The sequence below is a fragment of the Acinonyx jubatus genome, chromosome C2, assembly GCF_027475565.1.
Source record: "Acinonyx jubatus isolate Ajub_Pintada_27869175 chromosome C2, VMU_Ajub_asm_v1.0, whole genome shotgun sequence".
NCBI lineage: Eukaryota > Metazoa > Chordata > Mammalia > Carnivora > Felidae > Acinonyx > Acinonyx jubatus.
Window position 1 is genome coordinate 34,427,120 of NC_069384.1, and position 16,961 is coordinate 34,444,080.

General features: G+C 35.4%; 1 long non-coding RNA gene and 1 pseudogene across 1 annotated transcript in view; both read right to left on the reverse strand.

Annotated features, from left to right (window-relative positions):
* LOC113604785 (uncharacterized) overlaps positions 1–16,961 on the reverse strand; it is a 207,251-nt gene that overhangs the window by 15,687 nt on the left and 174,603 nt on the right. The window lies entirely within an intron of this gene.
* On the reverse strand, positions 1,044–2,589 carry LOC106984280 (tubulin beta-4B chain-like; annotated as a pseudogene).

The window sequence follows — 16,961 nt, forward strand, 5'->3', positions numbered from 1 at the left end:
ATACAAAAATCTCCTATTAGGCTGTTCTCCCAGGTTCCACAATATACTCAGAGAAAACAGAATTGGTCTTTCTAACAATAGCATTTTCAGTATGTTATTAGGTCAACAATCATTTTTTTTTCTTTTTACCATCAACAAATATTTCGGAACAAAATGAGGCAGGCTCATGTAATCTTGTCTGTCGTTAGAGACAATTTTGACACTAACAGGATTGTTATGGGTTTCCGAATTAACCTGTGATGTCACAGTGCTTTTGTATGTAATGCTTTTGGACTGAACATAAAACTATCCTATAAGGAATATCTAGAACTAAGACATTGAGGAGGAAGATAGAAAACAATATGCCTTGGAGTTATGGAAGATTTTAAGGTAGGAAAACTGATTGGACGTCTATAGGAATATCTCTCTAGGTATGTAAAAACACAGTAGTCAACAAAATATGTTATATATGTTTAAATTTGACTCCTGTCTAAAGTCCAGAGATTAAAGTTGACAGTCTTTAAAGAACTCCTCTAGGGGGTCCTGTGTGACTCAAGAGCATCCAACCCTTGGTTTCAGCTGTCATGATTCCAGGGTTGTGGGATTGAGCCCAGCATCAGACTCAGTGCTGAGCATGGAGCTTGCTTGAGATTCTCTCTTTCTCTCTCTCTCTCTCTCTCTCTCTCTCTCTCTCTCTCTCTCTGTCTCCCTCCCTCCCTCCCTTCATCCCTCCCTCCCACTGTGACCCTCTCTCCTACTTGTACGTGCTCTCTCTCTTGCTAAAATAAATTTTAAAAGTAAATAAAGATCTTCTCTAAACTGATTCTTCTTTATTTTTTATTTCTTTTGATAAGAGTTTAATTGCCACTAGAATTATTTTCAAGTTAAGAAGATAAGGGTATTTTTTTTTAACTATTCAAATGCTTTAATGGTGGCGTCCATACAGCATGTGGTGTCAAGACAGGAAAAAGAGCAAGTGCACACAGAGACATGGTTATCAGATAACAGGTTGTGAGTGAATTCTGAGTTCACATGGCTTCCACATGCTTTACTAGCTATCAGCTCTAGGCCACCTCTTCCTCTGCCTCCTCCTCAAACTCACCTTCCTTCTCAGCCCTGGAATCCTGGTACTGCTGGTATTCAGACACCAGGTCATTCAAGTTGCTCTCAGCCTCGGTGATCTCCATCTCCTCCATGCCCTCACCTGTGTACAATGCAGGTGCCTTCACCTGTGTACCAGCGCAGAAGCCCTTGCACCTGAACATGGCTGTGAACTCCTCTGAGATACACTTCAACAGTTCCTGGATGCCTGTGCTATTGCCGATGAAGGTGGCAGACATTTCTAGCCCTCAGGGTAGGATATCACAGATATCTTCATGTTGGGGATATATTCCACTAACATTTAGCATCTGCTTGTCCACCCTCTTCATGGACATGTGGCCCCTGAACATTGTAACCATGGTCGGATAGAGGTGGTGGCAGAGGTCACAGACAGCCATCACGTTCTTGGCATTGAACATCTTCTGGGTAAACTTAAGCAACCTCAGGGCCCAGTACCATTGGCTGCCTCTGCTGATCAATGGGGCGAGGCTGGACATGAAGAAGTTCAGGCAGGGGAAGAGGGCCATATTGACAGCCAGCTTGCACAGGTCAGCATTGAGCTGGCCAGGAAAATGCAGGCAGGTGGTGACCCCACTCATGGTGGCTGACACCAGGTGGGTGACCTCCCAATAGGTGGGTGTGGTCAGTTTTAAGCGTTCTGAAGTAGATATCATAGAGTGTCTTGTTATCAATGCAGAAGGTTTTGACTGTTTTCTACAAGCTGGTGGACTGAGAGGGTAGCATCATAGGGCTCCACCACCATGTCTGACACCTCGGTAGAGGGCACCATACTGAATGTGCTCGTGATACTGTCTGGGTACTTCTCTTGTATCTTGCTGATGAGGGGGGTACCCATCGCAGACTCAGTCCCCCTACCCAGGGAGTGGGTCAGCTAGAAGCCCTGCAGGCAGTCATCGTTTTCAGCTTCCTTCCTCAGAACATCCAGCACTAGGCTGACCAGCTCTGCACGTTCTGTGTATTGACTCTTGGCCCGGTTGTTCCCAATACCACTCTGACCCAAAACAAAGTTTTCTTTCCTGAAGATTTGCCTGAAGGGTCCTTAGCGCTTGGAGTCCATGGTGCCCAGCTCCCAGTCCAGGAGCACAGCACAAGACACGTACTTGCCACTGGTGGCCTTGTTGTAGTACACATTGATCTGCTTCAACTTCAGGTCGCTGTCTCTGTGGTAAATGTCTGTGGTCGATGCCAGGCTCGTCATTGATCATTACTCCACCACCATCCCATCCCCCCCACCGAACTTGGCGCAGATCTGGTTGCTGCATTGTCTGGCCTGCAGTGCACTATCTCCCTCATTGCGGCAGCAAGAGCCAAACATTGGGCGGCAGAGTGCTAAGAAGATTGACTTTTTAAACTTCAAAATGAACTTCCCTGCTATGACTGACTGTATTTCCTAATATGAAGAATTATAAGTTTTCACAATTAAAGCATAAGCTTTTAGGATACTTTGATTCTGGGCGTTATACCTCATCCATCTGCCACATAGGCCTATTCCAGTTGACATCCTGATAATTGCTAGCATGCATACAATCTACAGTTTAAAACTTATTACTTATCATAGGGAAGCTGACCCAATATAAATGTGTTTTAAAATTTAGTCTTATCTAATAAAAAATAGAAATGGTCAATAGAAAGAAATCTAATTTTAAGAAATTTAAAATATATTTGGAATTACTGGAGATTGCTTTCTTTTTTAAACTTTTTAAAAGTTTACTTAGAGAGAGAGACACAGAGAGAGTCAGCGGGGGAGGGGCAGAAAGAGAGGGAGAGAGAATCCCCAGCAGGTTCCCCATCGTCAGTCAGGGCAGAGCCCAAAGCGGGTCTGGAGCCCACAACTGTGAGATCATGACCTGAGCCGAACCCAAGAACTAGACGCTTAAGGGACTGAGATTGCTTTTCTTTTTTTTTTTAAGTTTATTTATTTATTTTTAGAGAGAGAAGGAGAGAGGGAGAGAGAGAGAATCCCAAGCAAGCTCTCTGCTGTCAGCATAGAGCCTGAGGCATGGCTGGAACCCACCAACCATGAGACCATGACCTGAGCTAAGACCAAGAGCTGGATGCTTACTCGACGGAGCCACCCAGGCACCCCATGAGATTGCTTTCTTAATTAAAAAATTAAGTTAGATTAAACATTTTTTTGGTGAAATTCTCTGTCAGTTGGCATGTTGGCACAAGTAAACCCTCCTTGCTTTCCCCACTAAAAAGACTGTGGCCATGATTTCACTAAAGGCAACTTTCCTATCATTCTTGTTTTTTTGTTTTTTGTTTTTTGTTTTTTTTTTTTAATCTTCTGTGCCCAAAACAATGCTAGATGGTGGGCTAGCAAATATTTGTAGAAAAAAGGCATAAACTGTAGTTTAGTACTTTTCTATGGTTTTAAATAATGTTACAAAGGCAAAAATAATTGAATAAAAATGGAAATGACTAAATATTTTAATTCACTTAATGGTATATGTATATTCCACTTTTGTGAGAGCAAAGAGAGGGTCACAGAAAAATCAGAAGATGCTAGGCAGCTACATTTTTGAAAAGATCAAGTGCCATTGAATTTGCAGAGTAACAGAAAGTTATATTTAGAAGTAGACTTAAAATATGACAGTTCATGACATGGTATTTATTAAGGAACACACTTCACATATGGGAGTTGACTTTTTGCTCTAGGATGCCTTGCCTTACACCTCCTTTATATAGAACAAACAAAAATGCTTTTGTACGGGACAGAATGACAGGGTTTCTCAATTCGGTTCTCTGATGTAGTTATAAAAAGGCTTTAAGTAGTTATCCACTGCATAAGTTGCCATTTCAAAGTTGATATAAGCTAATATAAAATTGGCATCAATACTGCATCATGTTACTGAAATCTATTTTTGTTTTTTTGTTTTTGTGTTTGTTTCTTATTTCCACATACTGGATGTAGAAACACATCCAGTGCTTTCCTCATGGACCACCATCCTCATGCTCTCTTTGGCTGATGGTTGAAATAGCTAGGTGTCAAAAATAAAATTTTTTTTTGCATTCTTCCATGGATGATTTGTTGCTGGGAATATGGTTGCTCAGCTAGAGACCATATTTCTTGGACTCTCTTACAGCTAGATGTGGTCCTTTAGTTATGGGTCTTAAAATATTGGGTATGTGAATTCTTTATACTTTCCCCTTCCCATGAGCTGCAGTATGGTCACTTTTGGGATTCTAATCAGAGAAAATTCCATTTGTATTTTTAAGCTTCTATATTTTGGAGTATCTTATTAGAGCAGCTTAGCCTTCTCCCTAACTAATACAGTTGGGCCCAGCAACAGTTTTAACTCACTTTAGTCCCCAGTGAAACCAAACTCATTATATTAGATGCTGGCACTTTCCTTTGAAAATGAACCTCAGAACATTTAATTTTGTGTACTGAAAGGTGAATCATATGAGAGGTAATATATTCATTTAAGTGGTAGTCATATAAAAGCCCAGTTTGTAGTGACTGTTGGATAGAATTTCAGGCCAAGTTGGAGTGAAAATATTTAGGATATTTAACAATCATCAGGTGCTGTGTACAAGTAAATTCCATTTTATAGGATACTGGGAATTCCAGCTTTACACGGTGCTGCTCTCTAACAGTGATACTAAAAAGTAAAAGCCAAAAGGAGACCTTGCACTTTTCATGATCTTCGCTGCATTTACCCTAAGGACTCTAAATGACTACTAGGCTTCTAAATCTTGATGTTACCTGTCAATTCTACCTTGCTTTGTATGGATTATCTCTTCCCTGACTTTAAATGCACTGCTATGAAGTTCATTTAATGATGTATGCATTTATTCAACAGATGTGTGTTAAGTGAATGAACAGATATTTATTGAGAGTTTACCAAGGGTCAGGAACTATTCTATTACCCAGAGATTCAATAATGAATGAAAGAGACAAAGTTGCTGGCCTCATGGAGCTTGTATTTCAATTGGCAGAGATAGAAAATATATAAGTAAGTGAATAAATAAAAATATTCAGATATTGATAAATAGAATGGAGGAAATAAAAGCAGGGTGCTAAATAGGGTGTGGCTCAGGAGGAGTGTTCTTTAGATTAAGGGTGCCCCCAAATTCCTCTCTGAATAGGTCGTATGAAACTGAGATATAGTTGATAAAGAGAAGGCAGACAGGGTTAAGAGTGTAGGCAGAGAGAAAAATAGGTGCTAAGTACTTGGGGGATTTACATTCAGTTTTGATGCCATGTATATGGTACTTATCTAATTATATAATAATAGCATATGCGTGATAGAAAAGTATACATCAAAAGAATCGATAGTTCTACAGAGAGCTTAAACTAAAATATTCAGAGCTTTATCTTCACCTTATTTAGTATTGGAAGTTGTGTGAATCAGGTATGCAGGCTTTATAACTGCTGACAAAAGATTATCATCTAAAATAGATTTAGGGGTGCCTGGGTGGCTCAGTTGGTTAAGCATCCAACTTCGGCTCAGGTCATGATCTCGCAGTTCAGGCGTTCCAGCCCTGCATCAGGCTCTGTACTGACAGATTAGAGCTTGGAGACTGCTTCAGATTCTGTGTCTCCCTCTCTCTCTCTCTGCCCCTCTCTGCTCACACTCTGTTTTTCTCTCTCTCTCTCTCAAAAATAAACATTAAATAAATAAATAAATAAATAAATAAATAAATAAATATATTTAAACAAGGGGTCTTGTTCAGCATAATAATTTATTTTACTTATATTATTTTAATGCAAAATTTAGTTTTCAGTAAGTATTATTTTGTAAGGTTTGACAGGTATAATTAGGATGTAATTGCCTTTAACTAAATAAGTAAAATCAAAATAAATACAAATAAAATATCATTAATTGATATAACTTTATTTTCAATTGTATGGCAGGAATGATTGCATAATAAAATTGAAGTGGTCTGAATGTAGATGAAAAATCGAATAGGCACAGGTGGAATTAAATAACAGGGGCGCCTGGGTGGCTCATTTGGTTGAACATTCAACTCTTAATTTTAGCTCAGGTCATGATATGGCGGCTCATGAGATGGAGCCCCGAGTTGGGTCTGCACTGACAGTTTGGATTCTCTCTCTACTTCTCTCCCTCCCTCTCTGTCTGCCTCTCTGCTGCTAGCACATGCACTCTCTCTCTCAAAATAAATACGTAAACATTAAAAAAATAATTAAATAACAGAAAGTAACTTAGCAAAAGGAAGAGAATGCGAGGACTTCCTTGATTAATGCATATTAGAAATTGTTGAAAAAAATACTGGAAATATAAAAACAATTTTTCCATAAAAATCTCCAAAAATCTTCACTTTAACACTTCTAAGCATAAGCCTATTAAAATATGAGAAATGCAATCAATATCTTGCAGAAACCAGTAAGGACAATTTCACTGCTGAGTAGAATATCTGTAACCTGGAAAACAATTTAAGGATTTAAAAAAAAAAAAGACTCCCAACAGTTCTTTTAATAAGTTCAGGTAAATTGGAAATCAAGTATGCAAGATGGCTTTTACTCTACCTCTATATCCTGTCTGCAATGCATGAAAAAATCAAAATAATATTTGCCATAATACGACAGGAAACAATCTATGAAATTTAATGTCCCAAAGAAGATTCAGCATGCCTGAACAAGAGTACAATGAAGAAAAAGTTCCTATAATTATGAAACTTATGACCATTAAGTTATTTATATTGTATATATTTGCTGCATCTTTTTGGAAACCTTTAAATGAGCAATGTAAGAAAATAATTTTCTGAGAAATGACTGAGATAACCACAGATAAAAAATTAAAATGAATTATTTGGCAACTACTGTATAGTAACATTAGGTATAATTCTACTGTTGAAATTGCCTCTGTATTATAAACAGTTAGAAAACACTTTCTCAAATGATTAACATCTATTTCCAAAAGTGTAGTTACGGATAATATGCATAGTTACAAATCATCATGAACTTCCTTCAAGATTTAATCCAAGGAGAAGTATTCAGACAAACAGATACCTTTTAATAAGTTCCAGCTGTGAACTTTAAGACAATCATAAGAGATAAACGTAAAGAATCCAGGCATAATACAAAATAAGTAAGTCCTATAAAACCGGAAATCTGCAGAATTCTAAATACTCAGGAATCCATAGGATGTTCACAAATGCTTTTAGAGGGCAAGACTTTCAGAGCTAATATAAAATCTGACTCATTATCTTTCTGTAATTTAGTATTTCCACTTATAAGAATTCTAAATAGAGGGTAGCTAGAATAGCTGCATTAATCTAAACTTCTTTTCCATCAAAAGTTCATTACAAACGCCCTTGGCTCTGTTCTCATCCCTTCATCCTTGCACATCTCTCCTGCATGACTTCAAAGAGAACTTTCCACACAGGAGATAGAAAAGGGAGGCTAGAGGATGAGAACAGGGCCACCTCTGTTAAGAGAGAGGCTTAATTAAGTACATATTTGAAGAGTGTCTTTGACATGAAAAAGCAGTAAGAAAATTCAGTACTATTAACACCAAATGAGAAGTGCTTGGTCCTGGGAGCAAAGCCTTATAGAGATTAAGAAAAAGTTTATATTTTCCTCCTCCAGGCAAGTATTTTTCGATGGGGTTCTTTATTGATCTGTCATCCTAAGGGAGTCTGTAAATCTAGCATCTGCATATTGATTTTTGGTTTGCATGGAGGAAGAGGAAGCAGAGAGTAAAAGATACATCTTTCTTAAATCTGAATAAAACTACAGAATGCATGCTTCAAATGTATATTCTTTTTTTTACAAAAGGACTTATATGTAAAATTTGGAGTAGAATAATTTGTATAATAAATGAGAATCTTTATTATCATTTGTTACTTAATAGAAATTTAACTGGTGTGTTATTATCAAAATGACCAATATTAACATAACAGCACATGAAAATTGGAAACACTGTATTCTACAGATATAAAATTCTAAAGTGAGATGTGAAATCAAAATGCAGATCATCCAAAAATAAGTAAATAACTGGCTAGAAGTCTCTAGAACCCATAATGAAAGGATTGAAAAAGAAAGTGAAGTAAGAAGAGAGTATTTGTGCAGAGATTTCCTTCAAGACCTGGTTCTGGATTCTTAGTCCCACTAACAGGACTCATCCAAGGATGAGGAGTGGGAGTCCTCCTTTCTCTACCTGAAATATAGAAAGAGGAGCTTTATTAAAGTGCTTATTGGAGCATGGATATGCCCTCACAGTTGGGGGGATCCTTTGATCTGCCAGCTGACAAATGCCTTTACATTCTTTAGTGCAAGGTCATGGCTTTCTGAGGTGGCGGGGCTGAGAGAAAGAAGAGGGTTCATTTGTGAGATACGTGCATTTTCACTAGTGATAGGGCAAAAACTTCATGAATTTTTCCTGTGGATTAGATGTAGATGACAAGAGTGGAGCCATCCTGGAGCTGTTTTGAATTCTATTCAGCTGGACTTCCAGGATGGACAACAGGACTCTAACTGCTAGTCTCTGTCTAAAGTAGAGATGAGAGAGATGCAGGCATCTGAAGAAATCTTATTGCATAAGTAGTCACAGGTATTGTAGCCAGAGGAGGCTAGCCTCCAAAAAGTCCACAAAACCTTTAAACACCTGCCAGGCCAAGTTCCTGCAATGTCATCTTGTGAAAGTAGCTGACCAAGTAAGAACTTCCCTTTCCCCATTTGGCTTCCACTCTTATTAATTTAAGAGTGGTATTTACAGGAACAGGTGAGTACAGGATGGGATGAGTGAGATAGAAAGACTGCTTTCCTGTACCCTCTACCCCCCAAATGGCCAGTCATTAACCAGCCCTGGGTGAAGAGAGAAGATAGGATAAATCAAGGTCAGAGTTTTGATTATTGGGGACTGAACAGTGCAATTTCTGACACAAGGCTTTTTTTTTTTATATAAACTGACTGTACAACCAACGTATAACTATCAAAAACTAACAAAGGGATCATGAGAACTTCAAATGTTTCATCTAGTATCAAGTGAAAACTATTCCTAATGGTAAAGAAAAAAGGAAATGGGATGAAAGGATAATTTTGGTTTCAGTTTGCCCCATGAGTCATGCCTACTAATAGCAACCAAGCTTAAAATCTTTTTTTTCCCCAAAAAATCTATAGCTGAGAAGTAACTGATTAAAAATGGGGCATATCTTCTATTTTGCTATGTAATCAAATTAGTCACCATAGGACACAAACTTATTATTCTTTAAAGTTAAAATATGAATTTTTTGTACTGTACAGTATTGAAAAAACTCCACATACTGTATTGAAAAAAATCTACATATAAGTGAATCCATGCATTTCAAACCCATGTTGTCCAAGGGTCAACTGTAAACTGTTTTCCTGAGTTCTGTGAACTGCTTGAGCAAATTATCAAACAGAGGAAGGGGCCATGAGAACACAGTGATTGTAATTGGTTTCTGAGGTGGTAGAACGCAGTCTTGTAGGATTCAGCCCTTTACCTGTGAGATCTGACACTAAATCCAGATGGATAGTGTCAATTAAAATATGATTTTAAAACTCAGAGAGAGAAGTTGAATAAACACTTCATCAAAGCCTTCAGCTTTATCTTAAAATATTGTAAACAAAAAGTTCACCTGTTTATAATTATATCTAGAAAGCCAAGCAATTATTTAATGACACACCAATAATTAAAAGACCAGTCATAGCACATACATAGTAACTATTTTAAAGTTTGCTTAATTTTTGAAAACAGAATTATATGTTAGACAAATATAAGTTTTTCAATAGAATGGAGACCTGGCAGCCATTATCCAAGTAGAAGATATGCAAAAATTTTGTGGAAGGTTGACTAGATGGCCCACTTGAAAAAAGTCTTTCAGGGTTTGTATTTGTCTGAATATTTAATGCAGACATTAATAAGGAAATGCCTATTAATGGAAACCTAAATATTTACTAATTCTGCCATAATGTTTTGGTTGCGAACTCTTAAGTCAACTGAAATTTCTCTGCCATGATCTGTCAAACATTAACCTTTTTTGTGACTTGAATGGATTTCTTTTATTGGAATCAGTTTGGGCAATAGCACTTTGGTTCTATTAATTAACTTTCTAGAAAAATGAGTTTCTATTTTTTGCTTTAGAGTCAAAGCCTAGGACAAAAGGGGATGTTATTGCAATAGTAGTAAAGAGACTGATAAGGCTTGAGATGCAAAGAATAGTTTTTAAAACACTGGTTCTGTGCAATCTTTAGTTAGTAAATAACATCTGTGCAAATAGTTACTTATGAAACTTGTATTATTTTCTTCTTTTTGACATTTTTTTCCAGACTTATCTAAAGCTTAGAAAAATGACTGACAAATGAATCAGTTTTGAATCTGTCAGTTTCTATTCACACTGTCTAGATCAGACCTTCATCTTTCAACTGAATTTTGACAATATCTTCTTTTCCCTTTATTCACTTCCCTGACTTTGATGTTGCTCTCCCCTCATGGACCCTCCACAGCATAGACAAAATATTATTTTTTTAATGTTTATTTATTTTTGAGAGAGAGAGAGAAAAAAAGAGAAAGAGAGAGAGGGAGGAAGGGGCAGAGAAAGAGGGAGAGGGACACACAGAATCCGAAGCAATCTCCAGGCTCTGAGCTGTCAGCACAGAGCCCGATATGGGTGGGGCTCCAACTCACAGACTGTGAGATCATGACCTGAGCTGAAGTCTGATGCTTAACTGACTGAGCCACCCAGGCATCCGTAGACAGATTATTTTTTTAATGAAAATCCGTTGACAATTCTTTTTTGGTCAAAATAAATTGTTGGTCTCCCATTTCCTAAAGGAGTGTTTCTCAGCATTAAAAGAAAATGTCTTAACATACATATTCATACATAGGACAAACTAGGTTGGGAACAGTTAGCTTCAGTCTCATTAGCTATTTGCTCAGCTTTTTTTCCTTCCTACCCACTCAACAAAGCACATTGAAATTTAAGGGACCAAAAGGGAAAGTAGAAGTATAAGCTTTTTTTTATTAAAAGGAATAATTTCTGAGTTCAATCTATTGATATTAACAAATTACTGATATAATAGAATATCAGTATACTTAAGTTCAAAAATCCATTGGACAATAGGATAAGTCCAAACTACTCAATATGGTATCCATTTTCAGCTCCTTCCTCAGTCCTAGCTGCCTCTGACAGGGAAATAATGCAAATTACACTGGAGGGGATAATTTTCTGGGAGGAGGGAACATATAAGAATAGGAGAGGCTAGAGAACAACAGACTTTTTAGAATTTAGTTTATCTAAGGTTAGTCCTATCCATGAATCTTCTCATACATTTTCAGGAATCTCTTAACTAGGCATTGTTATATTATTGACAGCCATTCAGTTTATAATTCTGATAAAATAATAGAATTTAATATACAGATCTAGGACATAGTTGTTAAACTTCTTAGTAATTCAGGAGATTAGAACTTCATAATTTGAATTTCATAGTCATGTACATTTTTTACTAGCATTATGTTAATCTTTACAGTGATAGAAAGTCACAAATAACTGGATTTCAGTTACTAATACTACATTTGAATATCTTATATGTTTTTAACAAATGTTAATAATTCTATACCTAGGATATTTACAAAAATAAGATTAATTATTTTATCTGTAGGTAGAGTAACTTATCAGATATGATAGTTGGTGAATTACTGTCTTTAAGATCATTTATCTTTTATTGTTGTGTTCTAAACTGAGTGAAATTTTCCATTTTGCTATCAAAAAAACACTTTCCTTAGCTAAGGATTCAGTGACACTACTGTGTCAATATTCTGTGTGCAAATTTTTAAGTTATAAAAAAAAAGTTCACATTGTTAAATTTCACACACATCTGTCTAGTATATATTTTCTTTTTTAGTTTCAATTTTCTTTCTAAGCCCGCATTTCACAATTATACGCTACTTTGAGCCTACTTTTTAATGAAGTTCTCCATCTCCCTAACTAAATATTGGTTTCATTCGAGAAAGGAATATGCATTCTATCTCTTTGTATTCCAAATATACAGCACAGTGCTTTGGGGATACTAAGGCAAATTTAGTTTAAAGGAAACTAATTTTGAGAGGAAAATTTTGAGAGGAAACTAATTTTGAGAGGAGATTTTTTTTTTTCGAAGTGACTCAACATCATTATCAACAAAAGTTTGGGTGCAAGAACTATCCTATATATGGGTATATTTTGTAGCACTTTCCCTCAAAGAATTTACAATCTGTTCATAGACACAAGATGCATACCCAAGGCTCATTCGTTATGTTTTTATTAAAGCACAGGGACAGGTCCCATGGGCAGGAAGATCTGCACTGGGATTGTGAGGCATTGATTATATGTTTTCAAGGCTAATTTATAAAAGAATATAGACCTTAAAAGTTGGAAGAATTCCAAAAAAAAGATGTGACCAATCTATAATGTTATCAGAGAAATTTTTAGGTATCTGGGTGGAATTAAATAATATTCCATTCAATTTTAACATTTGAACTTATTTAATTCTCTGAGGTAGGACTTCTCTTGGCAAATATATATGTGAACGTATCACTAATACCATTTTGGGAATTAGCCTCACCCCTTTTTTTTTCCATTGCATGGCCATATGTTCTAATGAGAAGTCATGCATACTTTGTAATGTGAAGTTTTATGTTTACAAAAAAATCAAATTCAGGACATATGAGTATTGCAATCAAATTTACTGCTACATTTTCTTTGGCAGTGGAAAAGTCCAAAGGCCAGCAATTGGACAGAAATAGTGGTAAAGTCCACAATTTATAAAAATTAAGGAATGGTAAATTATTTCAATGGCAATGGGCAATATTTTAACAGTCTTGCACTATCATGGCTAGGCCTTGAAAGTGAGACAACAAAAGCCTCTGATTTCCAATTTTGGTTTCATTAAATCCTAAGAGGAAACAAGTTCTGAGAGCTCTCACTCAAGGTATTATATCACTTGAACTCCAGCCTCATTCTATTTGACTTCAAAGCCCATATTCTTTCTGGTTTACCATGTTAAAATTAATCTGGTCATTTATGCATGTATATACATGTACACACACATACACATACACATACACACACATGTGCACACACAGAGACGCTTAATTTTCTAACAGGTTTGGGTAATGTTTTAGGCACAAGGCATTTCTCTTAGTTGATCAACACTATGTTAAAAATTACAATATGAAAAAAAATTAAAATAAATAAATAATTAATTACATAATGAGAATTCCTATCTTAATTGTTCCTGTTGCATCTTTGGATTTCTATAGTCATAAATAATATTTATTCATTTATTCATTCACTTATATATTCTGCTAGGTGCGGAGGATGAATAAGGAAGTCTCTGTGTTCTAGTAACTGTCTTGTCAATTGGGAAAAATAAATATATAAACAAATATATGCCACAGGTAATTAAGATGAAAGTACTTTCTAGATCCAGTGAAGAAATAAGAGAGGAGAGTGGACAATCATTATGTGTGAGTTATAGTAAACTGGAGTCTCTATTTTGTGTGTTTCCCATCTTGTTATAAGCTCCTTTTCATAATCACAAGTTACAAAGGTCTTGGATGGTGTCCAGCATGACCTATCAAATGATGAATTTAGTTTTTATTCTTGTGCCTTCCCTTAGTATATACATAATTCTGTCATGTACCTTGAAACATTTAGGTTTTTACTATTTGTTTAAATGTTCTAACTTAACTAGAATAGTACCTCCTAAAGCCAGAGTTTTTATTTTCTAACATAGAATCTAACATATTTCTAACATAGAATCAGAGTTATATAAGGCATCCAATGAATTTTCATGGAGTAAATGAAATAAATCTCTTCATAAAACACATAAATATATATGTATATGCATATGTATTATATATGTATACATGTGTGTATGTGTAACCACATGCTTACCTACATACAAATGTATAATGTATGTACATATGCATTTGTATGCTGTGTGTATATAATACAAAATTATATATGAGGGAGAAAGTTACATAATTAAACAAAATGTAATCTAAATTTTATCCTAAAAATGATGATTGTAAGATAGATCAGGGAGTAATAAATTCATTTCATATATTAAGAAACCAATGCTCAGAGAGATTGTTTGGACAAGTTCAGATATAAAGCCAGAGCTAGGACACAGGTTTACTGATCCCCAAATCAATGTCCTTCCATTTTACTATACTAGTAAATGCACTAACACAGGAAATAGGAATAATGACACCTATTTTTTCCTTTCACCCAAGGTACTCAGCATGCCTTGCTAATTGTATCTACAGTTAGAGAAAAGAAAGCTCATATACCTCCCAAATTTTGTCTAATTCATTCTGCAGCCAGTGGCTGGGCCCAAAATATAGCCCTTCCTTCATTTTGATCAAAAGATCATATTGGCTATGCCAACCTATTAGTGTCTAGAGAAGCTGTGGGTTAAATTTTTGTGCTTCAAAGTATAAAAAGCATCATTTCTGTTTTGAGATGTTATTAAAAAAAAAGATTCTGCATGTAGGAGGTTCATTCAGCACACACTCCTAACATACTTTTAAATCTATCTTAAAATAGAAGTCTGTCTAGTTCTTCTGGATCTCTTATAAATTGCTAATGTCAATGCTAAGAATGTGTTATTTAGTTGGAACTTTTAAAAGCAGTACAGTTTATAAGTTAAAAATTATTATTACACAAGACCTCATTTATGTTAATGTAATGTCATGTTTAAGCAGTTATGTTTTTCACCCTCATATTAATCTTGGGAGGCCATATATATAAAAGATACTTGGTGTACTATAGTCATTCTTTAATTTAGTCCTTTAGAGTAGGTGATGATTGCAATCAAGTGTTTATAGATAGTATTTCTGGCAATAAGTGTATATATTCTAAGGTTAAGTAATAATGCACCTAATTAGAAATAACAACTATAATTCTAAAATTATAGGAAAAGATATACATACTTGAAAGTTTCTGTTGAACATGCTATGAAATGTGTATATCAAAATAACTTTATAATTTTGCCTTTTGAGTGTTTTACTCAAATCTTTTATCGTATCTGAATTAATTCAACTATTGCCTTTTTATTGTGTAGGTACTTTGGGGTAGACAGACTTAAGATAGATTTTCTCTCTTCAGAAATTATCACTAACAGTCAAATACTTAATTAGATCCCCAAGGAGTATAATTTGGTTATTTTGGCAAAAATAATGAGGTAGTCATTTTTTGGTTCAGATATTGACACTATTATGTCATCTCATAACTTTTGGGATACATTTGGGGAATTTCCTGTTGGTAAGTTGGGATTTATTGATCTGTCTTCAACAACATTTAGTGACTTTCAAAGCTGACCCCCATTGATACAATCCTGTATCTTCTATTGAAAGCATCCATCCCAACATCAGCCCCTACTTTGCAATATTTTTCCAATGTGAGCGCATTTGTCTAATCTATTTAAAAACCTTAATTATTGAGTACCTTAAATATGATGACATTGTGTTAATTGTGAGAATACAAAAATAATACATGCCATATTCTCAAGGAGCCTATTATTAGCTAGAATAATATACAACTATTGTATAAAAAATTTCATGGCAAATAAATTGAGGGTCATATAGAGGAATAGCAATACATAAAATATACTGGATATAGGATAGAGAGTCAGTATAATGTATAGATTTTGAATATTGCCTCTCAACCTATACTGCATTAGTTTAAATCTCAATTCAACCAGCTTAAAGTTGAGTGACTTTGGGCAAGTTAGTAGAACTTTCTATCAGGAGTTTATTACATTTTGTTTCTTCATAGTGATACAACTAGTGATAATAATAAAGCATATATGTACTTCAAAGGCTTCTTGTGAGAATTAAGTGCGTTAATATATGTAACTATGCCTAAAACATAGAAAGGATATATGAGTGTCAGCTAATAGTAGTGGTAGTAGTATACTAAAGAATAAGATCATAATGTAAATGAAGTGCTTAGCAGAATGCATGTTTCATAGTAGCTAATTGAAAATTTTAGTTTATCATTATCATTATGATATGTGCTGAGTTGCTATGCTATGTTATGAGGAAAGTAAAACCGAAGCAAACTGAACCCCTGTATGTATATAAATACACCTACAAGGTTAGTATGGACTGATATATTTGTACAACTCTACATCTAATTGAAAGAGAAATCATGTTATGTTGTGTTGTGTTTAAGGGATGGGTTTTGAAAGTTATGTGGAAAAGGGAATAGTCTAGTATATTAATACTTAGGTAAATCACAGGGTGAGACACACAAGAGTGAATGAAAAACACACCTGATATTACTTCTGTGTTCTGGCTGTGAAAAAGGACTAATCTTAATGTTAAACGTCAGTCAGTTGCCAAGTACTGGAAAAACAACTCCATTTATTCCTAGTAAAATGACATAAGGGCTATTATAGTAGGCTGAGTGAAAAAAAATGCCCTACACCCTAGAACTTCCTCTTGCTACCAAAACAGAAAACAAAATAAACACTGTATCCCAAGTAAGAGTGCATATATTTGTGCTCCCATCAAAGATTTGAAAGATGCATGCCTGTTAACTTGCCAGTTTGGCTTGCACCAAAGTCAAATGGGTTTTGTAGAATAACAGTGGATTATCATATGCATATCCACTGACAATTCTAATTTCAGTAGCTATTCTAGATAGGTTTTCTTTATTTGAGCAAATCAGTACAGTATCTGGTAATTGGTATGCAACTATGGACTTTGCAAATGCTTGATTTTCTAAGTGGTTTAGTTCACCTGAAAGAGATATCAGTACCCCTACACTCTGACTTCAGGACTATGTCAACTTTCCAGGTTTCCTTTCACAAACTTATCTGCAGAGATTTTCTTTATCCTATTATTTCTTAACAACATTGTGCTGGTATGCTACTTTTGTGA